This window comes from Amblyomma maculatum, chromosome 11 (genome assembly GCF_055883805.1).
Source record: "Amblyomma maculatum isolate TAMU_Amacu chromosome 11, ASM5588380v1, whole genome shotgun sequence".
Classification (NCBI taxonomy): Eukaryota; Metazoa; Arthropoda; class Arachnida; order Ixodida; family Ixodidae; genus Amblyomma; species Amblyomma maculatum.
In genome coordinates, this window is record NC_139354.1 from 26,141,265 (window position 1) to 26,168,090 (window position 26,826).

Genomic DNA, 26,826 nt, shown 5'->3' on the forward strand with positions numbered 1-26,826 from the left:
GGTAGGTAAACACATCTTCGCATGCACCAACAAAGAAAGGCCTATGCATTACAATATACTCACTGTCTTGTGTAGATATGTTACGTGCGGAGTCGAACCCGCACCAAAACAAAGATCCAATTACTTGCCGTAAAGAAGGTCAAACTAGAGTTATTCGCAGCCTTTCAGCAGGTACGTAGACCACTGTGGCGTATAAGTGAATAAGCTCTGGCTTAGCAGTGACAAAGTTTTGCCGCATATAATGTGAGCCCCGGCATCAGTATCCAGCCTTCGCGCTTCACGGCGCGGCCCGCTTTTTACGGCGACCTTCGTCAGTCAAAAAACCTGTGGAAGCTTACTAAAGACACTTAGAGACACTTAGGGCATGAAATTGACGTCCAAACGGTTACGCGCTCAGTTATACTATTAAATAGTTCCCAGATAGCCCCACGGGGAGAAGCGACCACCAAGGAACAGAGATCGCAAAATGATCGGGAGTTGCTGGCATGACTGGACCATTGCTGTGACTGTAAGCAATGGAATTCCACGATAGCCTGCGGTGCAAATAATTTTGCAGCTATATTAACAGTTCTGAAAACAAAACTCAAGAATTGTAATTTTTAGCCTTTACTGAGCGTAGAATGTTTTACCGGGTTGCTTCTTTCTGTTGCGTATCGCGATTGCATGCCAATGAGTTCCCCAAACACATTCGATCGCAAATGTAATTCTAATTTAATGAGATTAAATTTTCTCGTGAATCAGGCGAACAAAGACGTTAGATGCTAATGATTTAACTACATTATATTTGCCCGTATGTCAGGGGTATGACGCGGCTACGGAGAACGGAGACTTCAACGCTTGGCTGTTTGACGGATACCCGCGTTTACGTGCGGACCCCAAGTACGTGAATCTTCAGAAAAAACGTAGCCAAACACAGAGTTTATCGGTTTCTCAAGAACGGAAACATCATTTGCCCTCACACATTTGCCTTTGCACAACGAAGAATATTTGAATACAAAATTTGCGTCAGCTTACCGCGAAGGTTCCGGAAGGCGGCGCGGAGTTCAACCACTGTGGCCCGCTGTCGCCGATGTTTCGAGCGCGGCGTCTTCTCGACACTGCGAGAGGCTTGCCACAGCCACTCAGCAAACTTGCCACTCAGCAGAAATCCCGAGACCTACGAAGACCATACCACGAGAGCGTGAAAACTTATTCTGCTGTTTGCTTTATGAAAAGTACTGCACCCGCGTCGTCCCCACTGCTTGCACCTACAGGGTTTTGTCAAGCAATAACAGGGCCCACATTGTAGCCTTGGCAAAGCCTGCCACATGACGCATTCGTTACTTCCGGTCATATCTCCGAAGAAGAAAAAGGAGATGAGGTCAACGGCCATAGTCGTCCCCATCTGGGCTGATAAATTGCCCTTGATAGTTCATGTTTGCATTGCTTAAGCATTCATTTCAAACTAAGCAGCACAATTCTTCCAACCAGCCCATTCATAAAGCTATTGTCACCCTCTTGCTCCCAGACATGGCTGGGATGATGTCTACACAGGCACTTGCCATGGAAATTATTTACATCTCGTTTCTCTTTTCAGACACTACCAGTTGTACATACTTGAAATGATAGCCTGCGATCTTTCTCCATATGCGAGGTTAAAATTTTCCTGGAGTCGGAAAAAAAAGAAAAACTTAGGAGTACCTTCAGAGGGGTCATTACTGAGCATGTATTCAACAGAAGCTGAAAATGCCTTCCAAGGTGCATACGCAGTGACGAATGGACGTTTCCTCAGTAGCGCACCTTTTTAGCGACCGCCAGGCCAAGTTTACGAGTGATAGCGAGGATTGCCGAGGCTTCCTGGAATATTTCCACCCAGCAGAAAAAAGAAACGAGAAGAGCCCAGTAATCGGAATTTCCAAGAAAAAAAAAATGGATACCCCACTTCCATCAACCATCTTGTTATCCGTGTTATCGGACAAGAGAACTGACAAAAGAAAAATAGCTTCATTCTCAGTCCAAGCACAGGCCAAAAGCAAGAGCGCGTTTGCATTCCGTCACGAGAAAAGAGTCGGGGCGACGTGGGCTCGCATTCTCCGAAAAGAAGGGGTGCTAATAATGCTCAAACCGACAACCAGCATCGGACGCCTCCTGTACAATGCCTGGTTTGCCGGACCTCATAAGTGGGGGAAACGCAGAACTTCGCGGCTATGTCTGACAAGCTCCCGGTCAGCACAACGCTGTAGCCGAAGACTGCAAGGTACGCGCTCACAAAATCGGTTTCGACTGAGCGATGATACTAGGAAAAGAAGCTAACACATGCTCATGAAGCTCCTGACTGTTGTCATTCTCCACAGGCGAGGTTAAAATGTTCCTGGGTTTCCTGGAATCGAAAAAAAAAAAGCAGCCTCAGACGTCAATTCATCTATAGATGACCAAGTGTGTACTCAAAGGAAGCTCAAAAGGTCTTCCAAGGGGTTGTTTGCATTCTATACGAGAAAGACTTGAGAGGGAAGTTGGCTCCCATTCTCCGAAAAGAGGGAGTGCTAATGACGCTCAAACCGATTACCACCATAGGACGCCTCCTGTCTCGCCCGAAGGACAGTCACCCTAAAGTGCCTGTGCTTTATAATAAAGTATACAGAATCCCATGCTCGGTCTGTCCGGCCTCTTACGTAGGGGAAACGAACAACTTCGCGGCGGACGTGTGAAAAACTCAGTCAAACAAGCGCCCTAGCCATAAAGAAGGAACCGAGCCGGTTCCGAAACGCCGTTTTTTTTTTTTTTTTTCTGTAAAAGGCTTCTGTTCAATGCTGTCTTTTGGGTATGCGTGCATTTCCGAGGGCTTAGAGCTTAGAGGCGCCAGCCGGCCGCCACGTGGCATAAGCCGCGATGGTAGGCCAGTCCAGGCTGCGGCCTTTTACGTTCTATGCGCGCGTTCCGAGAGGTGTTGTGAACACCGATTTGTGCAAGGACCTTGTCAAAAGGTTTTCCAAGAATGAGTTAGGTGGAGTTCAGGATTTTGGGGCAGGTCGTTTTGAAGTGCACTTCAAAACACGGGCAGCAGTTGATCGCTTTCTAGCCGAACCTGTTGTGCATGCGAAAGGTCAAGATATACCGTTTGAGTATAGAGGGGTGCGTACCAAAACGGTGCGCGTGTACTGTTTCGAGCTGGACCAGCCCGAAGTTCTCCTGACCAGAGAACTGGAGGCTTATGGTAAGGTATTAGGAAGAGCGATGGAGCATGTCCCGGGGTTCCCCGACGTTCCGTCAGGAAATGTCAGGGTCCGCATGGAAATGACCAGGGAGCTGCCAAACCTCTTGAAAATCGGCGAGAAAACAGTGCAGTGCGAGTGTGCCGCAAGTGCGGCGGCGGAGGACATCTGTCCGCAGCATGCACGACGCCGCAGTGCCCGCGGTGCGCTAAGTTTGGGCACGAGACGTGCAACGCACCCTGTCCCAAGTGCGGCGGTGACCACCGGTATGCCGACTGCACTAAGCGGACGTACTCGACGGTGGCAGCGATCTCGGAGGAGCCAGAGGCACCTCCGGAGAATGTACCTTTCCTAGGTCTATCGTCCGAGGTCGTCATCACCCACGTGGAGGCAGGCCAGGACGAGGGAGACCTCGTAGCAGCCGCCGTGCCGGGTGGCGCCAACGAGGCTTCACACCACGCGGAAGCTGACAGCGGCGCTCCCGCCGACGCGCCTGAGGTCCCAGCTGGCGGGGGCGCTAGCAGTGGAGAGGGTAAAGCTGCTTCTCCCCCTCCTTCTGCGGAGCCAGCTGACCACGCGGTCACGCCGGACGGAGTGCGACCGGCACCGGAGGAACCGGTTGTCGCAGCCGATGCAGCGGCGGCTGAGACTGACTATCTGCCCGCGCGGACAGCCAGGAAACGCCGCTTGCGCGGCGGTGTCGCCAACCGCAAGAAGCAGGGCTCGGAGCAGGACTCGGATGGAAATTCCACCGCGTCTCCCTTGGAACAACCCCTTGCCAAACGGCCGGAGGTTGAGATCACCGGTGGTCGGTTCGCGGTGCTCTCGGACGACGGCAGCTCGGACACGGAGATGGACGAAAGTGGTGAGAAGGAATCTTCAACCCCTTGTGTCCATTGTAAGAGTCTTCGCTGCGATTGTTCATTGCTATCGTCAACCACCTACCCCTCCTCGCCCGAGGCGGCATCTGACGCCTCGAGTACGGAAACCCCCCCTTAGAAAGTCTCTTGCTCCCCTCTGCTGTGTTCTCCAGCTAGCGCCCTTTCCTTTCCCAGTGTTGTTCTGTTAATAATTGGTTGCAGTGTTCCTTTAAAATAAATAAATCGCCATGGCTGCCGCTCTCACCATTGCCACATTAAATTGCCGCGGAATTTCTCGCCGTCCGAAACAAGCAGAGGTTATTGAACTCGCGCGAGCTAAGAACATAGATATACTGGTTTTGCAAGAGACTTTTGTTTATCGCTTAAGCCAGATTGGGAACTTCGACGAAACCTTTGGCACCAGATCTTTTTGGAGCTATGGAGCATCGGGCTCCCGCGGCGTTGCCATTATTTTAATGAAACGTTTTCGCGGTAAAGTCCTGCGCCACTCTAGAGATTCTGATGGCCGTGTTTTGTCTGTTGATCTTGATTGCGGCTTACGCGTGGTGAATGTGTATGCTCCATGTACGGGCTGTGACCAGGGTGCATTCTTTTCGTCTTTGGATGCATACCTGGTTGGTCCTTCCAGAGTTGTTTTTGTTGGGGACTTTAATTGCGTGCTTGATGTTACGGACCGAGTGTCCACTCGCGGTACCCCAAGGAGGCGGGACCGCAATGGGGCGCAAGCGCTTGGGGCAGTAGTGAGTGAGCTAGAGCTTGATGATGCATGGCGCTCGCTCCGCTCAGGACAGTCAGGCATGACTTGGTCTGGGAGGCGCGTGCAGAGCCGCATCGACAGGTTCTACGTTTCTCAGTCACTGGTGCCCAGCATGCAATCCATGTGGACATTTTCAACAGCCCTTAGTGACCATAAATTAGTTATTCTCCGCTTCGCTCACGGTTCGTTAGCTCCTCGCGGCAAGGGACCGTGGCGTCTCAACCCGCGATTATTATTAGATAAGGAGGTAGCGAATGACATTAAGTCTATTTTAAGCTCCGATTTGAATAATTCTCTCGATGGTGCTGATTGGGATAGAGTGAAGGCTAGTGTACGCGATTGCTGCCGGTCCTGGGGAATGCGGAGGGCACGTGAGGAGCGCGAAGAGATTAAAATAGTCTCTGATGCGATCCTCCTGGCTTCCGCGCCTCTCTCCGGGGGACCGGGGGTGACCGCTGCACTGCAGTCACTTCGAAAAGAATATCGCGCTCTCCTCCAGCGCAGATGGAATTGTTTGAGGGCCACATTGCGCGCTGAAAAGTGGGAAAGGGAGACGTGGTGCAGTAGGCATCTGCTCCGACGCCACTTAGCACGCACAGAGTCGATCCTCTCAGCAGTAACTGATCCCGATACAGGTTCCATTGAAAAAACACCTGAGGGCATTTTGAAATTGGCAAGGCAGTTTTATGTTAATTTGTACACAGCTCCTCCTCCGTCAACGACCTCTTTTCCTTTTGAGAGGCCGTCAAAAATGGTAGATGTCCCAGGTGGTCCTTTAGAGGCAGAGGAAATTTTAGCAGCCATTAAGGCTTCCAATCGGAATCGTAGTCCAGGGACGGACGGCCTCCCCGTTGAGTTTTACGTCAAATTTTGGGGGCAACTGGGGGGTCCTTTCACCTCATTAGTGAATAGGCTCCTTAGTGAGGGGGCTTTGTCAGATACTCAAAGGGAGGGGCTGATCACTCTCCTGTGTAAGGACGAGTCGAGACGCACTGACCTGAGAGCCTGGCGTCCCATCACGCTCCTGAACTGCGACTACAAGCTCATCGCGAGATGCCTGTCCAAACGGCTAACATTGTTCATTAGCGACCTATTAGGTCCGTATCAGGCTTGTTGCGTTCCAGGCCGCTCCACCCAGCTTCATGGTTTCGCCCTTAGAGACCTCTTTCTTTGGGCGCAGGCGCGTAATGTATCAGGTATTCTTTGTTCATTTGACCAAGAAAAGGCATTCGACATCATTAGTCATGCCTACTTGTTCAGAGTGTTAGAGGAGGCTGGCCTCCACTCTGATTTTCAGAGGATGGTGAGAGTCTTGTACTCAAGGCCTACCTCTGCGGTAACAGTTCAAGGTATGGTTTCGCAGGCTTTCGATGTAGGCCGTGGAGTTAGACAGGGATGTCCCCTATCACCTGCTCTCTATGTGCTTGCAATCGAACCTCTCCTCCAAAGATTAGCAAAAGACTCCCAGATAGGCAGATTTCCTTTACCGCCAGGCTCTCCGCCTGTCCCCATGTTTGCCTATGCAGACGACCTGACTATCGTCGTTCCGAATGAGGCATCTGTGTGCTCCGTCCTTAACGTCATAGAAGGGTACTGCAGGGCTAGTGGGGCTAGGCTGAATAAATCCAAGAGTGCCACCCTGTACATCAGGCAAGCACCGTCCAGTCCAAACCCCTCTCATGGCCTTCCTGTGAGGGATGAAGTTCGTATATTAGGTTTCCACTTCCGTTCCGACGGGTTATCCGAGACCAACTGGCCTCTTGCTAAAGAGAAGCTCGAGAAGAGAGTTAGAGAATATGGGACGTTGGCGTGCCCTCTCACGGCACGGGCTACTGTCGTTCGGTCAATTCTGTTTTCGTTCCTGACGTATGTTGCCTGCATAACACCTCTGCCGGCACGTACCAAGCTGCAGCTTGAGAGAATCCTCTTCCGTTTCCTGTGGAACGGAATGATTGATCAAATCGGGAGGCCTGTGGTGAAACAGCCTCGGGACAAGGGAGGCCTTGGCCTCCCCGACCTGGGCATAGTAACCGCAGTGCTACACGTCAGATGGACCCAGACAGCCCTGAATTCAGACATGTCCCTGACTCGAAGCTTGACCTCGTTCTTCCTGAGCACCCGCCTTCGTCTTTTTTCGCAAAGCACGTTTTCCCACTGTGTTCCCCGTTCTGGCTCTCCTTCGCCCTTTTACGCCCAAGCAGCTAACTGCTTGGAGCGACTCAGAGGCCTCCAGGCCGACATAGATATTCTGGCAGTACCGTTAAAAGATCTAGCCAATCTTTTGACGCCGAAGCTCCCCCCTAGGTATATTCAAACAGATCTGTCCAATATGCGTCCAAGCTGGAATTTGATACTGGCAGACTTTTTGGATGCAAGCAGAGCAACGTTCATGTATCGCTTTGCACACGGACGGCTTCCCATCCGCAGCAAAGCATTCACACGAGCGAGCTTGCATCCAGTCTGCCCGTTCTGTGGTGGTCGTGAAGACCTTGTGCATATCTTTACACAATGTCTTCTCCCAGCAGCCCTCCTTCGACGAGTGGCTACCTTGTTTAGCATTCCAGGAGTGCCATATCAAACTGTCCGGTACCTCAACCCGTTACCCAGGCATGCTGTGAAACAGTTTGTGCTCTTGCTCGTTGAGTGCATGTACCAAGTCTGGTCTGCCAGGTGCGCCGCTGCTTTTTCGCGCAGTGTCCCAGGCCTTCATGAGGTACTCGCACGAGTCCGCAGGGAGGTCTGGTTTCACCTAAGCCGTGAGCAGCGTCACCTCAGCGAGCAAGACTTCATAGACATGTGGAGCAGGCCACCGATTATTTGCGAGGTTTCTGGGCGTACCATAACAGTATCGATATGAAGCCCTTTAAAGTTAGTGTTGTCCTTCAGGACATCCGAGGTCCAAAGAAGGTCCGGTCTCCCTGTGTTTGGCCTGCTAGCACAGCGGGGACCTTAAACGCAGTTGGCATAGTGTTCGGTGACTGCTGTGTGCGTGTCACCACACGACTGCCCCCTTGCCAGGGTATGGCCGTCATCCCAAAACAAATACCTCCGCCTCCCGGACATCCGGGAGGGGGGGGAAGTGCCGGGGATGATGTATGAATGATGATGGGTAGATAGGTTATGTGAGACCTTGAGGTGCGGCGCCTTCTGGTGCCAAACCTCCTCCCATCTGACAACGGCACAAGGAATACGCAAGAGTCATATTGAAGATCCTCGTCATCAAAGGAATTTTTTGCGTTCTGTTGTTTTCTTTATTGCTGTTCGAGAATACGGGTGGTTGCTACAAATCAACAACTTGAAAAAAAAAATTATTTCCTGCGCAAGGTTGTATGGCACCGGGATCCGGAAAAAACGTCCCCGGAAAAAACGTCCCCGGAGCAAATGTCCCCGGAAAAAATGGCCCCTATTGGCGAAGTAGGAAAAAAATGTCCCCGAACGGGGCTGAAGTCTTGCGCTATAGCATGTAGACTACGTTTCCCCGTGGCGAGCTGCAATGATGAATGATGCACGTTAACTTTATTACAGCGGTTTCACCTGTCGGCTTGTAATTTACCGCGAACATCGAACTGATGCGGGAATTCATGACAAAAAAAAAAAGTTATTGCAGCGGTAATACAGTGACAGCGCCTCGTCTTCACTTTGTTTGCGGGGAAAAGAGGAGCTGACCACCCGTTTTACCGGAGAAGCTTCTAGCGATGCTTTAATATGGCCATTATGTACGACCGGTTAAGCTTCGTTCTGCTTATACCATCATCACAATTCTACATCAGCATCAGAAGAACGGTTGAACCTCGTCACCAGAAGGTCTGGAAAGTAATTCCAGTGACGTCTGCTTTGGGTGGCTCCCCGAGACTACCATATGCCGATCCGCTTGTATATACCTTTCTATGTGGGCAGTGTTACCAAACTTATTAGACCTGCCATATATGATTGGAGCTCGGAACCTCGCAACGTATAAAGAGCAAGATAGCTCTTTCACCATGCTTTTACACCCTTCTTGTAAACATTTCGGGCCCCCAGAGGACGCAGGTTCCAAATGATGATTACATTTAACTCAAAACCAAGAAAGAATGGCATAAGATTTAATTTTGTTTTTTTCTTCATGTGAGTTCCGGAAGCAATCTTTTTTGGGGCCGGCTTTGACCTCGGGGACGTTTTTTCCTAGTTGCCGGTTCTTCAGACGACGTTTCTTCCGGGGACGTTTCTTCCGGGGACCTTTTTTCCGGGGACGTTTTTACCTACACCCTATGGCACCACAGTGGGAATACGAGCGCTGACCGTCAGTCTTTGCTAATTCAATCGAGGGCAGCGGAAACACTTTCCGAATTTCCAAAAGTCAGCTCTCTGAACAGTGCAGACTCATTCACCGTGACGATCGACATTCGAGAAACAGAAGTCGGTGAAGCTCTCGAGCTGCATCATGAAACATAACCCTGCTTGAACCTGGCCGCCAGCAACAGGTTCTGCATGTGCAGCTTTCGGGATTGAACAGGCCCGAAAAAGTTATCATCTTACATGCGCTATAATTTATACATTCAAATAAATTTTGCGAATATTCGATGGAAACAATGGATTTAAATGTCCAGCACAGAGACGAACATGGAGCACTTTTTTTTTCTTTGCTGTTGTTGTTTCCAAAACACTGTTACAAGCTGAGGTTTGACGAGACCAAACTTGAAAATCGATGCGGGGCAAAACAGCTCGTAATGCTCAACGGCACAGATTCGTTTCCTCCGGTTATATGCACTTGATTTGGATGCAAATAAAATGGAACGTTGAATAGAGAACATGAAAAGGTCAGACCAGTGCTTTGATTCCCATGAATCGAAACCATCCAGTTATGCCGGAATAGAACGATCGGGTGGGTCCCTTGCACCCCAGAAAAATCTACTGCTCGTTCTCAAAAAAGTGTACTCGGAACTGGACATGGCTTCTTCGTGTGATTCGAGTGTGTCTGGCGAATCGATTACGAAAGGTTTTACGAAAGGCTTTGTGGCTCTGCTTACATATACCGTGCTTAAAGAAAAATGAGCTGTCAAAACGAGGCAAGCTATTCAAGGCCTGAGCACATCAAACCCTCGTAAACAGATTATTCATAATTTCTTGCTCGCAAGTAAAAAGGACCATGAAAAAGTTCGCCGACTAACTCGCATGAGAAGTAGAGTTGCACTACACCTCACAGCAGTATATTTGCAGAAAACCTGCATTGAATTACCTTTAACCTCTTATTGTTTATACTGTATTCAAATTCATTTAGTTTGTACTGGAATCACTACATGTAATAAATTCCTCGCGTGCACCTTCTTTCTTTTCATTGGAATATTAACTGTGTATTCATGATTCTTAATTGATTTCCTATGTATTGATTATATATGCACAATATGCAGTGCGCATATTTTAACTCTATTTTCAGCTCCTTCGGGCTAGAACTGCAAGTGCAATGAGTTAACCTCGAAGCAGTCTCTCCATGTAATGGCCCAGGGTCACTGTACAAAAAATCATGAAATAAAGATTGAGATACAAGCCCCACAATTCAAATAGCTTGGCCTTGCGGTCAAAGCTATAGCAATGCTTGCACGCGTTCGTAGCTGCTAGCGCGGCGTGTGTATTACCTCTCTATGCAGCAAACGAAAAAACGAAATCTTTTTTTTTTTTAGATTTGACTACACCAATTAAGCCAGAATTATCAATTTTATTTGGCTTACGGCTTAGTCTGATGCTTCTTTTGTAGCGAAAACTACGCTGCAGGTAGGGATTCAAGACATCGGGTGGCCGCGGCTACATTGTGAAGAGGCGTAGCTACGGGAAGAAGAAGAATAACGCTCGGTCAATTTACAAACTTCCAGCCGATCCCCCTCTGTGGGTATGTGCCATAAGTTATTTGGACAACAACAACAACAAACTTCCAAATTTTTGCTTCGTATTTTTTCTTTCAATCAATTTTGTGAACTTAAATCTTATGTTTTTGTTTAGTTAACAATTACTTTAATGCATTAATTCAGTTTGTGCACAATATTTGGCAGTCCACACTGAACCCTGGCCAATCCCCCTTCGTGGGTATGCATGTGCCATATATCAAGGCAGAAAAGAAGAAGAAGAAGAATCCACAGTTCAACAACACACCAGCGATTTTAACCATTTAAATTTTCATTGGAATGTTCGATGTTGTACCTCGAGGCAATGTGAGGTTTCCATGACGCTCATGTGTTGTAGAATTCCTTCCCTCAATCTTTATTTATGTCGCTCTGGATTCACGCCGTCGAATCTTTGTGCGTCATGTAATGACGTGGAAACAATTGAACATTACATCCTCTCCTGCCACAGGTATGCTACTCAGAGAAGACATTATCTAGAAATACCTCTTACTCGCCTAGGATTGCCATTTACAGTTCCTGTCCTCCTCTCCTTTGGTGCAACCGTCAAAGGGTATGCCCTAAAACCGGTGTGTGACTTACTTCATAATTATAATATTGCTACTGGAAGATTTGTGTGTTAGCGCTGATCTGTCTGAATTGTATTTTTTTCTTCTTATTATTATTTTTAGTAATTTACAATTTTATTCCTTTTTTTTCATAGCTTTCTATTACATCGCCTCAAAATTTCAAGTTATTTCAGCAACACTAGCTTCTAATTATTAGGTTATCTATATCATACAGTCAAATCGACATTATCAAAAATAGTATGTCACCTACAACGAATTCTGGCCAATCCCCCACTGTGGGTATGTGCCATTACAACGAAGAAGAAGAAGAAGAAGAAGAAGAAGAAGAAGAAGCAGAAGAAGAAGAAGAAGAAGCAGAAGAAGAAGAAGCAGAAGAAGAAGAAGAAGAAGAAGAAGAAGAAGAAGAAGAAGAAGAAGAAGAAGAAGAAGAAGAAGAAGAAGAAGAAGAAGAAGAAGAAGAAGAAGAAGAAGAAGCTCCCTGTCGCGGTCAAGTCTACAGTGTGGCGGTTGCAGCGGTAAGAGTAAGAGAAGGGGCACGTTTTGGCGGTGGTGAAAACATTTATTTATTTATTTTTATTTTTTTAGTCGATATTTATTGCCTCAGGGCATCAGTAGGTTATGAGATGAAAGTTGAATAAATGATTAAATGAATGGAAAAAGGTTGGCTGATTTTATGAAGTCCAGAAGTGAGGTCCCTGCGTCCAAGTGACGTATGAGGCAGGATTGGTTGCTGAAAGGCCAGCTATGCTCAGGTGCCGGATTCGTGTTGGCTTGAGTGCTGGGCAGTCCCACAGCAAGTGGTGGATGTCGGCCTCGACATCTTCGTTGTTACAGATCGGGCATCCTGGGCGAGGATATAAGTATTGGAAGTATGACCACGTCTATAGTTACAGCTGGTGTAAGGGCAACACCGACCTGGATCCTCCTAAGCGCAACCTCCTCTGCACGTGTGAGACCGCAGGGAAGGGACATCGCACACGGAGGGATAAGTGCACGTGTGCGGCGTCGGAGGTGCTCCTTTCTTGACAAAAGGAGGATAGCGTCGTCGACTTCGAGAAGCCGTGGTATTGATGCGTCTTGGTTCACGAGGCGGGTTGCAAAATCAGCTTGACTTTGGGAAGGCAGCAGATCCCGTCGGACCCACTCAATGCGTATTGATTGTGGGATGCGCGCCGTAAGCTGGTGGATGTCCTGGCAAATTTTAGGGCAGCGGCTGACACGTCGGAGCAGACGTACTGCTTGAAGTGCGTCAGTGCGGATGACAACGTGGGCTGTAGGGAGCATGGTTAAAGAAGTCACGGAGCAGAGTGCCTCCTGAACTGCCACAAGCTCAGCGCAGAAAGATGTAAGTGGTTCCGAAAGCTGAAACGTAGTTGTCTGATTCAGGCTAGGTCTTCGGGGACAGTAGATTGCCGTTTTGGCTTCACAGCCTTGCAGGCTTCCATCTACGTACACTACTATGGAATCTTGAGGCAGGTTAGTATCTTGCTCTTCAAATCTCTGGCGTAGCAACGATGCAGAGTTGGCAGACGTCGGTCTGCGGATGTCAGTTGGCTTGTTGTCTGCTAACTGTATAAATTTCCAGGGAGGGAGAACTGGCGCAGGTGGCTGAAGAATAATGTGTGACGTTGCATACGCCCTCAGTGCTTGCGTGGAATGTGACAAAGTGGCCTTGAGTCTGCGAGCATCACGACGCTGCTGCACCAGTTCATCGATGGTGTTGAGCTGCGCATTCTCCTGTAAAGCTACGACCGGTGTGATTCGTGGGAGGCATGTTATGGTCCTCATAGCTTCTCGATTTACGGTTTCAAGGCGATCCCATTGTGCCCTTGTAAGATGCTGGAACTGTGCCTGATAAACAATACGGGACTGCAGAACCGCCCTCACTAACTGGCGTGCAACAGACGAGCCAGCGCCACCCGTTTTAGGTGCAATTCTCCTTATTAAACTTATAGTTTGAAGTGCTTGCTTTTTTGCCTGAGAGAGCCAAGCAGTCGCTGATCCTGATTGGTGAATTGTTAAGCCCAGAATTTTCAGGCTCGAATTTTCTTGTATTGGGGTGCCTGATAGAGAGAGACGAATTGGATTTGAGGCAAGTTTACGGCATCCCCAGCGGTTGGCGACTGACGTGTTTGAAGTTTTACACACAGAAAGTTGAAGGCCAATGGAGGATGCGTAATCAGAGGTTACGTCTAATGCTGACTGAAGGGCGGCCTCTTGAGTGAGAAGATCATGGTGAGTGCTCCATACCGTGATATCATCTGCGTACTGCAAAAACTTGATTTCAGGGATATCATGTAAGCGCCACGCCAATGGGATGAAAGTAATATTGAACAACGTCGGAGACAATACTGATCCCTGGGGCACGCCACGTAGTGAAACGAATGAATCAACAGTGTCACCGCTGAGGCGTATTGCAAATTTTCTTCCGTCCAAAAATAATGCGACAAAAGTGCGTACTCTCGGAGGGAGATGAAGCATGTCAATGGCATTCAGGATTGCAGCATGACTGATGTTGTCATATGCCTTTTCAACATCAATTGCTAATATGGTACGTACATTGCGGCTGCGGGTAGATGATAGAACTGCTGATGCCAAGACAGCCAACCCGTCCTCTGTACCAATGTATGGACGAAATCCAATTTGAGCAGGGTGATAAAAACCTTGCTGTTCAAGCCACCAAGAAAGTCGTGTGGCTAGCATTTTCTCTGCGAGCTTGCAAAGCGTTGATGTTAAGGAGATTGGACGTAAGTTGGCGAGGTCCGTTGGAGGCTTCCCAGGTTTGGGAATAGGGATCACGACAGCGGTTTTCCAGCTCTCGGGTACGACACCATCAAGCCACACTTTGTTTATGGTGTCTAGTAGTTGAGGAAGTGCAGCAGTACTGAGGTTCTTGTAAACCTCATACTGAATTTTGTCAGGCCGGGCGCTGTTTTCCGTTTCGCATCGTCAATTGCAGCCAGCAGCTCGCACATCGAAAAGGGGCTCGCAATTCCATCAGCGTCGGCAGCAGATGGTAGTTTCCATGCGTATGCAGGGATACCTGCCAAATTAAGGTTTACAGCTGAAGGAGGCAGTCTATCGTATTTTGGGAAAAATTTTCGAGCAGCTTCTTTGGCGAAATCGCCCGGCGACAGATTAGCCGCAAAGCATGCTGTTACTGCTGCGTCAGTAGAACGACGACCGTGTTCCATTGCACGAAACGTTCACCAGAGTGAGGCATTCGATGATATATCAGAAAATTGTTCACACCATGCATGCCACTGGCGTCGCGAGAGATCGCGTTCATATCTCCGAGCCTTCGCGGTAAGATAATTCAGTCGTGTACGTGCCTGCCCCGAAGTAGGGTCTCGCGTAGCAGCCAGCTCAGCTTGACGGCGGGCTGCCCACAAGTTAAGCAGGCCGAGATCTGGTGCCGGTCGACCTACATCAATCCAGGTAGTAGTCGTAGCGCTGTTTAGTGCTCTCTGTATACGGTCAACAAGGAGTGACGGCGAATCTGAAGACATACTGTCGAGACATGAGCGAAAGCTGTCCCAGTTTATCACAGAACATCTGCGGCGTAAAGGGCGGAGACGGGAGGGATGGAGACCGATGAGGATAGGGTGATGATCACTTCCCCAGCAGTCCGGCTCCATGTGCCATGAGGGATTTCCTGCGCCCAACCACCACGTCAAGTCTGGAGCATAGGCAGCACTACGTATGTGACGCACAGGCCGTGTTGCTGTCCCAGGGTGATTAAGCAGAACAAACAGGGCATCAGTGAAGGCGTCCCGCACACGCCTACCACGAGGGCTTGCAGTCGGATACCCCCAATCTGGGTGAGGGGCGTTAAAGTCGCCTCCGACTAAAATTGGACACCCGGGGTATTGCCGACGAACACTTAATAACCAGCCAAGATTAATACGGGAAGAGGCGCCTCCAGCTGGTCGAACGTAATAAGAAACAAGAACAACGGTTCCTTTCAGAAATTTCGCAGCGACTGCTACTACCTCTTGGTATGATGTGCACCAGTTTTCGAGAGAAAGGCGTACATGAGGAATACGCATTCCCGGGGGAGAAGCAGTCTGCACGCGACGGTCGGTCATTGAAGGAGACACGTAGCCGCTGAAGCCAGGAATAGATGGCAAGGCGTTCGTTTCCTGAAGTAACATAGCCCACACCCGAAGCTTGTTGAATCGCAGTCGGGTCTTCAGCTCGGCCACCTTAGTGGAAATGCCTCTACAGTTCCACTGTAGTACACCAGGACGAACGGATTTCGCCATTTTTGTGTGCTAGTCCAAGCGCTGTAGTATCACGGATGTCAGGTTGGACAACTGGTTGACCATATAGCGGAGCAGCGATGTTGCAGAGTTATCATTGGGCGTTGTGGTACTCTGGGAAGGGGCAGCAAATGGCCCTGTTGCGCGGGATGATGGCGGTTGGGTTGGGCAATTACTAGATTTGGCGGTTACTTCTGCAGCTCGCCGACGTCGAGCAAGCATTTCGCGGTGTTGTCGGAGCTTAGAGACTTCTGCTAAGAGACGATTGATTTGCTCATCCACTACAGCCATATCGTCGTCTGGTAGATCAGTACGCTGCTGTATCGGCTGTTGTCGACGGCGTTTCTTGAGCACCGTATCATTAGACTTTGTCTTAGCTGGAGGTGCATTCGAAGCGGGCTCAGGAAGCTCTGGCCACTCGTCACCATCATACTGAAGAGCTGCAAAGCGACTGGATGTCTGCACCGGTGTCATGTCCTCTATTGGCCAACGCTTAGTGTTCCGAAGACGAGCCTTCTACGTTGCCTTTTGCTTTGTCGGACAACTTGGAGATGTTATCTCGTGGTCGTCCGATTTGCAGAGGCGGCATCGGTACGTAACTTTTCCTTCAGACGCACCTTCATCGGCAGTAGCAAAGGGGCAAGATTTGCGCATGTGCCCTGCCCGAAAACAGTTATAACAGTAAACCACACTCGGTTTATACGGCCGTGGCCTTAATATGCAGCCGTAGTAGTACAGACAGGCTGGGAGTGTCGGAGGGCCTTGCAAGGTGATCATGCATGAACGCCCCTTTCCTATGTGTCGGGCCTGTATGACTCGGTGCGTTGGGCAGTACAGCTCACGTTGAAGGGTGGTTTGATCTTCGTTTATGTCGACGTTGTAAACGACGCAACACTGCAAGTCGGAGCCTTCAACTAGATACACTTGCACAGGCACTGAGATCTCACTTGTGACTGAAATATAACTAAGCGCTTGGACACGTTCCACCGCAGTAAGTGTCGGGAGCCACGCAGCTATAGTGTTTGACTTCTTCCTTGCCGTGAAGCCCCGAAAACCTCTGGTTCCGAAACACGCGTCCAAGTTGGCCTGGATGATCCTGTTCGGTATATCGGTGAGGCTTTTGTTGGCTAGAGATTTAATCGCCACCTTATAAGATGACGATCCCGGTGTAGGTGCAACCTGGTTTTCGATAGTTAAACAGGAGCGCTTTCCTTGATAGCCACCACTTGCCGAGGACGAATTCGGTTGATTATCTTCCGAAGGACGCTTGTGAGGGGCACGGGTGCTCGTTGATACGGATGGTGGAGCCGATAGGTCCATTGGAGAGCTTGTCTCCTCAGGTCGCACTGTTGGATGTGCATCTCGTCGTGTTAGCTGAGTGGCCATAGCCGTGCTCCGCCCAGAGAACAGTTCACTTACGGGCTGTTGTCCATTTTGGGAAGGCTGAATGGGCGCTGGTGCTGAAGAACCGGGAGCACCAAGCTGGACCTGAGGCCGATGGTCAGGCTGAGGTGTCGACGGCAGGGCAGGAGTTGCAGCGAGCAACTCCGGCGAAGCTACCTCTGCCAGCCTGGCAGCGGCAGCACTAGGCCTAGCCTCCGTGCCGACCTGAGCTACAATCATGCATGAGTAGCATGCGCCGGAGGTCTCGCAACCTGACGCGGAGAGGACGTCTGGAGCTTCCTCGGAAATAGAAGATCCACTTCTCTGGAGACAGGACAGGTGCTTACAAGGACGGCAAGAATTTTCAGAGGAGCGATGAAGCCACCTTAGCAGGAAGACACTTCTTCTTTTATTTATTTTATTTATTTATTTTATTTTATTTATTAAGAAACATTTATTGTTTCTTGAGAGCATTACAGCCTATATTGATGGGTCATCTAGGATGGCAGCGAGCTTGCAAGTTGTGGGGACGGGGTGATGCGCTGTGAAAGATGGTTTGCTTTGGTTTATCGGTTTTAACGTCCCAAAGCAGATCGGGCTATAAAAGACTCCATAGTGGACTCCAGGGGTGCACTGACATCGCACAGCACAAAACCACCTTACTTTTCACCTCCATCAGAACGCGGCCGCCGCGGCCGGGATTCGACCTCGCATCCTTGGGTACAGCTGTCGAGCCCTAATCACTGTGCCACTGCAGCAAATTGTTGTCACGGATGAGAAGGGGGCCATTGGAGGGTGTCTACTCAGTGCACACAGTTGCGAATCAAGATTTCGGTTTTCAAGTGGTATGCCGGAAAAGGTACGATACCCCGAAAAAATCTGATATTTTAACCACGCGGTAATTTTCTGGTCACTTGTGAGGCGACGAAATTATTATTTTTCAGCTGTTAAGCCTGTGTCGCGGGCGCGCAGCTCATGTAATCGCAAGTTCAGTGGCGGCTCCATTTTGAGACGGCGAAACGAAAATTTACCTCTCACTGAAATTTCGGTGAGCATAAAATTTTAATGTGATGCCTCAAGCGAACGAAATTACCCTCTCGAACTAAAGCCACGTTTAGCGATAAGAAGAAGCGAGAAACATTCGTCCTCTTTCCAGGCATTGCCAGCTTCTGGCCTCCCAGGCGAAGCGGATGTGAGAGCGGTATGCCCAAGGGCCAACAAACACATCCTCGGGTCAGCTTTGTACACGTTCCCATTTAAAAAAGCTGCGAATACAAATATAGTGCGCCATGCACTCTCGCTTTCGACACTCTTTCATTGTTACCCAACAACTTGATGCAGTGCCCAAAAAAGCATAAAAATGAAAGCGAGAAAGTGAATAGGACTCGGAGCCTTCTCTTGAAGATCAAGTGATACTTTTACCGCGCCTGCCGTGCGATAGACATGCGCAAAAGCCCTCTGGATGGATCAAGTATCTTTCAAGAACTGACGTCATTGACTAGAGGACAAGCTGTCGGGCTAGTTGGCTTTCCATAGTTTTTGCAGCGCGTAGCCGGACAAGGACAAAGACGGAGGAATCAGCGCCTGTGCGTCTTACATGTTCCTCCGTCTTTGTCCTTGTCCGGCTACGCGCTGCAAAAACAATGACTACAGGTTCTCCTTTGAGGGAAATTTCCCCTCATTTATTTTCATTTTCTTCGAAATATCAATTTCAACTGTTGTGAGGTTAAGAGCAGTGTTGGCTGCAGCTACCCAGAGAAGGTGTGCATAATTAATCTGCAGACGCGCTTTTATGCAGTACGTTGCCACTGCTGGAATTTATCCCTGGACCAAGTGCAACTGCGAACCAGTTGGCGTGTTCTCACCTGAGGCCTGTGCGTAAAGGGGCATGTGCACATTTGCTTGGGAATAGAAACAGCTTACACTGCAGCTAATTATTGCCTCCCTCTCTGTCGCATCGTTGAACGACAGAATGCCGTTCGTGGACGAACACACGCGTAGTGAATAATAATAATAATAATAATAATAATAATAATAATAATAATAATAATAATAATAATAATAATAATGTTTATTGCCAATTTGTAGGTGATACAATATGGTTCAGGCCCGTCATAAACCAACAAGAGGCTTGAGGGACTGGGCCCGGCAGTTACGGCCAAGACTACAAAAAAGGCAGTAGATATAGCAACGCTTCTCGCTACACCCAAGCGAGAGCAAAAAAAAAAAGAAAAGGTGGAAAAAACAGGTTAACAGCATGAGTATTGAGAAATTCAACTCTAAACCCAGAGTAGACGTCAATATAAAAATAAATGAATTAACCAATATATTTTTAAGCATAACTTCACTCTGACAAAAGAATACAAATATCAACAAAGGGCTTTCAGATGCATCTTTAGGCTACGCATAGAAGTTACCGCAAAAATTTCATCCGGTAACTCATTAAAGATTTCAGGTACATAAGCACAGCGCCTTGCTTTCCCGTATCTAGTTACACTTCGTGGTATATAATAACGTAATGTTTTCCTTAACTGCCGTTCAGGAGTATTAATAATTAAAAAGTCAGAATTCCAAAAATGCCGGTGAACAACGGTCTCCACAAAAAGAGAATGAAATGACGGAAGGCTTAGAAACTGAAAGACGTCCGTGCCGGATGGTATGTGACAATTGTATGCAATGCTCTTCAACATGTTTTTTAATATACTATCAATACGGCAATGCCAGCGTGAAGGACATGGCCCAAATGTAGTTATGCCGTATCTGAGAACACTGTATGCGAGTGCATGAGTTATAGTTTTTTTTACTGACATCGGCGCCAAAGACTTCATATTGAAGAGTAACCACGTCACTTTCCGTAGCTTAGCACACAGATATGCCAAGTGGTCATGCCAAGATAAGCTGCTGTCAAAAACAACACCGAAATATTTGATCGAGTTAACATATTCTATTGGCTTGCAACAACAGGGGAGGGAATCATGATCATGCAAGAATACTTGTCGATCTATAAGTAGTGTCTTTAAAGGATTTCTGAAACATATAATTTTCGTTTTTTTTTTATGTTCACCGAGATTCCATTATCGGAAAACCATTTCATGACATAATTAATGTTTTCCTGCAACATATTCACTGCCGTCTCGTAGTTTATATGCTTCGTGAGCAGAACTGTGTCGTCAGCGTACTGAAAAATCGAGCACTTGGATGTTACTGAGCTCAGATCATTTATAAATATATTAAAGAGCAATGGAGATAGAATGGATCCCTGTGGTACACCCGCTTTTACAGGGAGCTTTCCACTGTGTTCCATTTGGCTGTTAATTCTGACTACTTGTGAACGTCCGCATAAGAAATTCTTTAAAACAGCATAAAAAGGACCTCGAAAGCCCAGAAGGTACAGTTTTTCTAATAAAATAGTATGATTAACCGTATCAAAGGCTTTCTTAACGTCTAGGAAAAGAGCACAGCTAAACGTATTTTCATCGAAAGCAGCGTACAACTCATCAGCAAATTCCTCAAGCAATAATGTAGTACCTCTTCCCTTAATGAACCCATATTGACGGGTTGAAATGGCACCGAATTTGTCTAAGAAGGAAGTCATACATTCAAATAGGAATTTCTCTAGTATCTGTGATAAAATCGGCAGGATAGAAATCGGTCTGTAGTTGCCGATAGCATTCTTTTGTCCTCCCTTGAACAGGGGTTTTACGATAGCAGTTTTCAAATCTTCAGGTATTACAGCGTTTTCCAAAAACCCATTAATTAAGAAAAGCAGTATGTCCGAGAGAGCGGGAAAATTCCGCTGTATCAGTGCAGCCGATATACCATCTATTCCGGCGGGCTTGCTTTGTTGGAAGCTAAACACTAGCCTGGCAAGATCCTCCTTTGATAGCCTTGGAATAATAATAATAATAATAATAATAATAATAATAATAATAATAATAATAATAATAATAATAATAATAATAATAATAATAATAATAATAATAATATTATTATTAATTTGCTCACAGGAAGGGAAAGGCGCAGTATCTGTCACACTTGCTTTGTGGACACCTGAACCGCGCCGTAAGGGAAGGGGGGAAGGTGGGATTGAAAGTGCAAAGAGAGAAAGGGGAGCCGTAGTGGAGGGCTACGGAGTAATTTCGACCACCTGGGGATCTTTAACATGCGCTGACATCGCACAGCACACGGACGTCACTTCGTTTCGCCTCCATCGAAGGCGAAACGAAGTGCGTCCGTGTGCTGTGCGATGTCAGTGCACGTTCGGACGTCATTTTGGATGGCATACTCAAATTGGAAGGAGGCCCACGACGTATAAACACGCCAGTACAAGGCACATTCTGTCAAGCAGATGTCTCCAGGACGCGAGCCCAGGAAACAAAATTAATAGCTCTATTTTCTGGCAGCTCGAGGTCATACTGTGATAGGAAGGTCAAGACTCACATGCTTTAGCATGAAATTGTCGAATTAGGTGTTCTTCGGCAAACAACACTGTTTTTTTTAAGGCGATATTTATTGCCTCAGGGCATCAGTAGGATATGAGATGAAGGATGAATGAATGATTAAATGAATAGAATAAGGTTGGCTGATTTTATGAAGTCCAGAACAGCACTGTAATGCTCAGTGATCGCTTTACATACGTGCATGCTCGTCTGACGGCCTTAAAAGCAGCCCGTGCCCGCCATGCAGCGGCGATTGTCAGAAATGGGCGAACGAGTGCATTTACGAACTATTTACGTACGTAAACGTCGTAGATGCACACATTTAACAGGAATTAAGCTGGCTCATTTCACTTTAATTTGCCTTGAAATAACGGGTTTCCACTGCCATTTGCGGTATACAAAATTTCCTTCAGTATTGGCCGAGAGTTACGTGTGCAGATATTTTGCCCAATTAGGCGCACACTTCATTTTTTCTACAGCTTTTTTTTAATGGCATTACCCACAACCTGCTATACACCTAATGGTCAACAGTTGCAGCTCCAAATGCGAGTCGCAAAGTACCTATATACCTTGGTTGAAGTGCTCATTTATGCGCTCCTAAATTGGGCGCACGGAAGCGATGGCCTATAATTTTCAATGTCACGTTCACAAGATGCACTATTTTAATTCCATCAGAACTGACTATAAATCCTTGTGCGGTCTGCAATATCGGTGACGCAAAACAAGATCGATAGCGAACAATACGGCCGACGTGCAGAGTTGTACTTGCGATCAAACAACTAAGCACAATGACCAAACCTGAACTGAAAATTACAGACGGTGCGTCGTACGCCATGTGTGCACCAAATTGGAGCGCGAAGAAGCGAGCGATAGTAGTAGTAGTGGTTATTTTTTTATATATACAATAGAATCCAGCCCCTGTATATCTGCTATCTGAAGCACCTGAACTGGGACGGCGGAAATAAAGGGATAGCCAGGAAGTGGTAGAGGAAATCAAAGAGGTGAGCGATTGTGAGAAAAGACAGGGTAAGTAAAAATAAAAAGAAATGTATACATTATGGCCACACAAGGCAAAATTACTTTTGAAAAGGAATTAAATTACAATACTAATTACTTTGCTGAAAATCGCAGAAAAGTAATTAAATTACATTACTCATTACTGCTTCCCAAAAGTAATGAAATTACATTACAATTTCTTCTACTGAGTAATTCAATTACTTTTAAATTACTGTCTAGTTTCCATAAATGCAAAAACCAAGTAAAGCTATTAAACAAAACAACAACTTGTTCTCCAGAGTATTCTAGTTGACTATAGTTCAGCTCAATTCTCTCTCCTTTTGCCAATCCGTTACGCTGGCTTCGGATTGCAGCACGTCGTTCCTGCCGCTCTACTTTGTTGTCTATTGAAGGAGTAATGGCGCACTTTAGTAAAAGTAATTTCGAGAGGAACTAATTAATTTGCTGCGAAATTAGTACTAAAAGTAATTTATTACATTACTAAATTACCAAACTGAAAAGTAATTCTTTACATTACAAATTACAGAAAAAAGTAATTAAATTACAGTAATTTCATTACTGTAATTCAATTACTGCCATGTCTGATTATGGCACACAACCGACTGAGCCCGTTACGGCGCAACAGTGTTTATGTTCCCGCCATAACCACTTTTTTTCTTTAGAGCGTTAGCAGTTTCGAATGCCAGTCCACGTACTACCTGATAGAGTGGCAATTACGAACACTACCAGCCCAGGAATACACGAAATAAGCAAGGTTCGGCTTCCAAAACTGCCCCGAAGCGTGAATTTTAGGCTTACCTTATATACACATACGCAGCTCCAGTAGGCCACACAGATGCACTGACCGAGGTCCGAAGTGGTGCGCTGTGCCCAGGCGGACGTATAAAAATTCATCCTCAAAATAAACTTCTTTAGGGTAACTTCACGTGCACAAATTACCATGTGTTTTCTGGGTAAAACATGTTGTTTTAAATGCCATTTTAACTTATATACAAGTGATTTTAATATTACAAACAAATGTTCTGATAACAACTATTTCTTTCATTGGCGTTGTTCGCCGGCCTCGCGCTCGCGAACCCGAGCAAGCAGGCTAGATTGGCGTTACTGGCGCCTGCGCGTCAGAAGAGCATGCGCGAAACTAGCGACTAAATAAAATACCGATATATGTGTGCAGCATGGATGTGTGACCTATTCTAATTGTGGGATCATGCACGGTCGCCAAGAGTTGGCAAACTAAGTGACCGATGACTTCCCCATAGAGGGAACCAAAGCTGGAGTTTGCTCTGCGACGCCAGTGCTCGATTTCTGGCGGAGCAGAGAGGAACTACAAAATCAACGCGAGTGGTGAAGGGTGGCAATTCCTAGCCCTACGGGGCTGGGACGGTAGGTCAACGCCGCTTGCGGCGGGGGCTAATCAGCCACCGAATTTTTATCTGTTGTAGGCCGTCATTGAACCCGCCACTGCTTCAGTGGTGGAAAACGGCTAGTTGCGGCGCGCGTCTTTCTCTCCCTCTTCTTTTTCCTTTCTTCTCTATTATCTTTTCCGTCCGCACGAGGCAGCGAAGGCGGCTCAACTACAGAGCCAGTAGCAGGCCCGCGCATTTTCTTTTCCTTCTTCCTACAGCCACAAAAACAACAAAATCAACGCGCAGCACTGGCCACGCAGCGCACGGCCGTCTGTTGAGTCTGCACAGCCCGCTCGCGCAGCCGCGCGTCCTCGTGGAGTAGGTGAAGGAGAACGAGGAGGAGGTCGCGCGCAAAGCCGGCGCTTTTCGCCGGTGGGATTTCTCATTCTTTGCTTTTTTCGGCTCCCTGTCAGATTCTTTTGTGATAGGTATGGCAAATAGCCCTGCATGTACAAACTGCGGGTGCGACGAGACTATAGGCCACATTCTTTGTGAGTGCCCCATATACAGCGAGGAAAGAAGTGTCTATGCCGTGCGCTGGAGCGTCTAAATGGACGCCCACTAACTTAAATTAAGATCCTAGGTCCCTGGCCGCGGCGATCGTCTGCGGTGAAGGCCTCCCAGGCACTGCTCTGCTTTATGAAAAGCACATGGTCTGATCGAAAAGCTATGATTTTTTATGTTACGTGATATGACTGTGACGTGATGTGATGTGCCTGTGCTGTCATCACCCATCCCTCTCTCACCCACAACTTTTATACCCACCTACCCCTCTCCCCCAATGCAGGGTAGCAAACCAGCTCCTCTACCGGTTAACCTCCCTGCCTTTTCTCATTTTCCTCCTCCTCCTCCTGGCTGACAAAAAGGCTGGTTGTAAACGTGTTTTTTATCGTTGCTTTCGAAAGCGAGAAATTATAATTAACTGATAGACTGTCGTACCTCAGCGCCACTTGAAATCCTGAAAATCAATCGCCGCGAACATTGTTTTCAAGGAGCGCTTGTTGGCAGGCTCTGAGACAGAAAAAAAAAAAAGAAAAAACATGAACGCGGATTGTCTACTCGAAGGCGACAGGCAAGCGACAGGCATTTTGAGGGACCCGAGGCGACACCTCCTGTGTTGTTAAGGTGTGAGAGAGTAAAAAAAAAAAATGCCGAAACCCCTATGTCTCTGTTCATGCTGCTCAGTCTTTGTGCAAAGTGCCTCGGGCATTGTGGAAATGAAGAGGCAAGTATCCCTTATGGCAGGTTCACAAAATCTTGAAAGCCGCGGACTTCGCAGGTCAGACTTCGGTCGAATCGGTTGGTTTTAGAACAATAACAAAGAAGGGGAGCATTGCTAGATAATGGGCCAAAACCAGCCACGCTTGAGGAGAGAGGCGTAAAATCATCCTCCGAACGGTATATTTTCTAGGCGTTCCCTCTGGACACATTTGTCCCCGTTATGAATCTTGGTTGACTGCCGATCTTGCTGAGTTTATGCGGTGGGTCTCGTGGGCAGTAACTTTTTAGGCTGCATCGATACCTTCGCCGTGCTAGCCATCGAGGCCCCATGTTGTGCGCTACATGTGGCGCCATCTGGTTAGTGCGGCGGAACTGTCCCGTCGTATCGAAGAGACCCACACGGTGCGCATCCAGTTATTCACAATGGTGTCTCGCTATGATGGTCCGAAACGCGGTAGAAGAAAGGTCGTACAGACTATTGTTACTGTGCTGATGCTAAAAAGCTACAAAAAAAACATTTATGGGAAAACACCGAAGAAAATCAAGCAGGTTTTTGTCGTCAGAGAGAGGCGGCGGTTAGAAAGTGAAATAAATAAATAAATAAATTGGTTCACAGGAAGGGAAAGGCGCAGTAACTGTCACACTTGCTCTGTGGACACCCGAACCGCGCCGTAAGGGAAGGGAGGAAGGTGGGAATGAAAGTGGACAGAGAGAAAGAGGAGCCATAGTGGAGGGCTACGGAGTAATTTCGACCACCTGGGGATCTTTAACGTGCGCTGACATCGCACAGCACACGACGCCTCTTCGTTTCGCCTCCATCGAAACGCAGCCGCCGAGGCCGGGATTCGATCCCGGGAACTCCGGCACAGTAGTCGGGCGTCTTACCACTGCGCCACCCCGGCGGGGCAGAAAGTGAAATGCAAGCTCCTGACTACAAGCGCGTTGGAATGAACATTTTTCTGCCGCTTGGTACTGTGTGCCGCACACGCGTATAACAGACACATGCGCCATCTACATGCTCAGTAATGAACTAAAATACAAAGCGAAGAGAGCCGCTAACCTTTCTTGACATCTGGTAAAAGCGCATTTTTCGGCCACCGGCGCTCATTGAGCGCAGCTCAGGTCGACGCGCGAGAGCTCCCGTTGGCGAATTTTAGTATCTTCTTTTGTTTTGGAATTTGACTTGGCACCCGAGCAGTTTAGCACTTTGAATGCAAGGAGATATTACAAAAGTAAGCAGATGTGCAGTGCAGGACTTGGTCTTCTCAGCAGCAATGTGTGGACACTACGCTACACCCCGCAGAAGCGATTTCCGAGGTCACCTGGGAAGTGTGGGTATATGAGAGCACGCTTGAAAAAAAAAAAAGAAAAGAAAAAAAAACAGATCTCGCACATCCTTGGGACAGGGAGAACAAAGGTCGTACCTCGAGGAATAACCCTGAGGCGAATCCTGACGCTTGGACCAACATCCAGGAGTGCTTCTGATTTGGCGATCGGCGGCTCTGCCTTTGTTTTTATGTTCTCGTGGGTGTGCCGAAACCAGTAGTGCAGGAGACCTGTGATTGATTGATTGATTGATTGATTGATTGATTGATCGATCGATTGAAAACTTTATTTAGTGCATGGGACCTGTGACCTGTGACAGTCCAATGCGCAGAAGAAAAGCAGGCATGGCTAATCTAGTTCCTAAGCGCGTGCTGTTTTATGGCTTTCAAACTATCAATGATAATAGTGCGTATTTTAAAAATAATGCACTAGTGCCGCCACTATCACCCCGTACAAATCGTTTTCTCGCGCAGAAGGCAGCCAATCGTTTACTCCGGCAGT

The 26,826-nt window shown here is 47.7% G+C and overlaps 1 pseudogene; it reads left to right on the forward strand.

The window, feature by feature from the left end:
• LOC146173199 (uncharacterized) overlaps positions 1-26,826 on the forward strand; it is a 174,475-nt pseudogene that overhangs the window by 41,536 nt on the left and 106,113 nt on the right.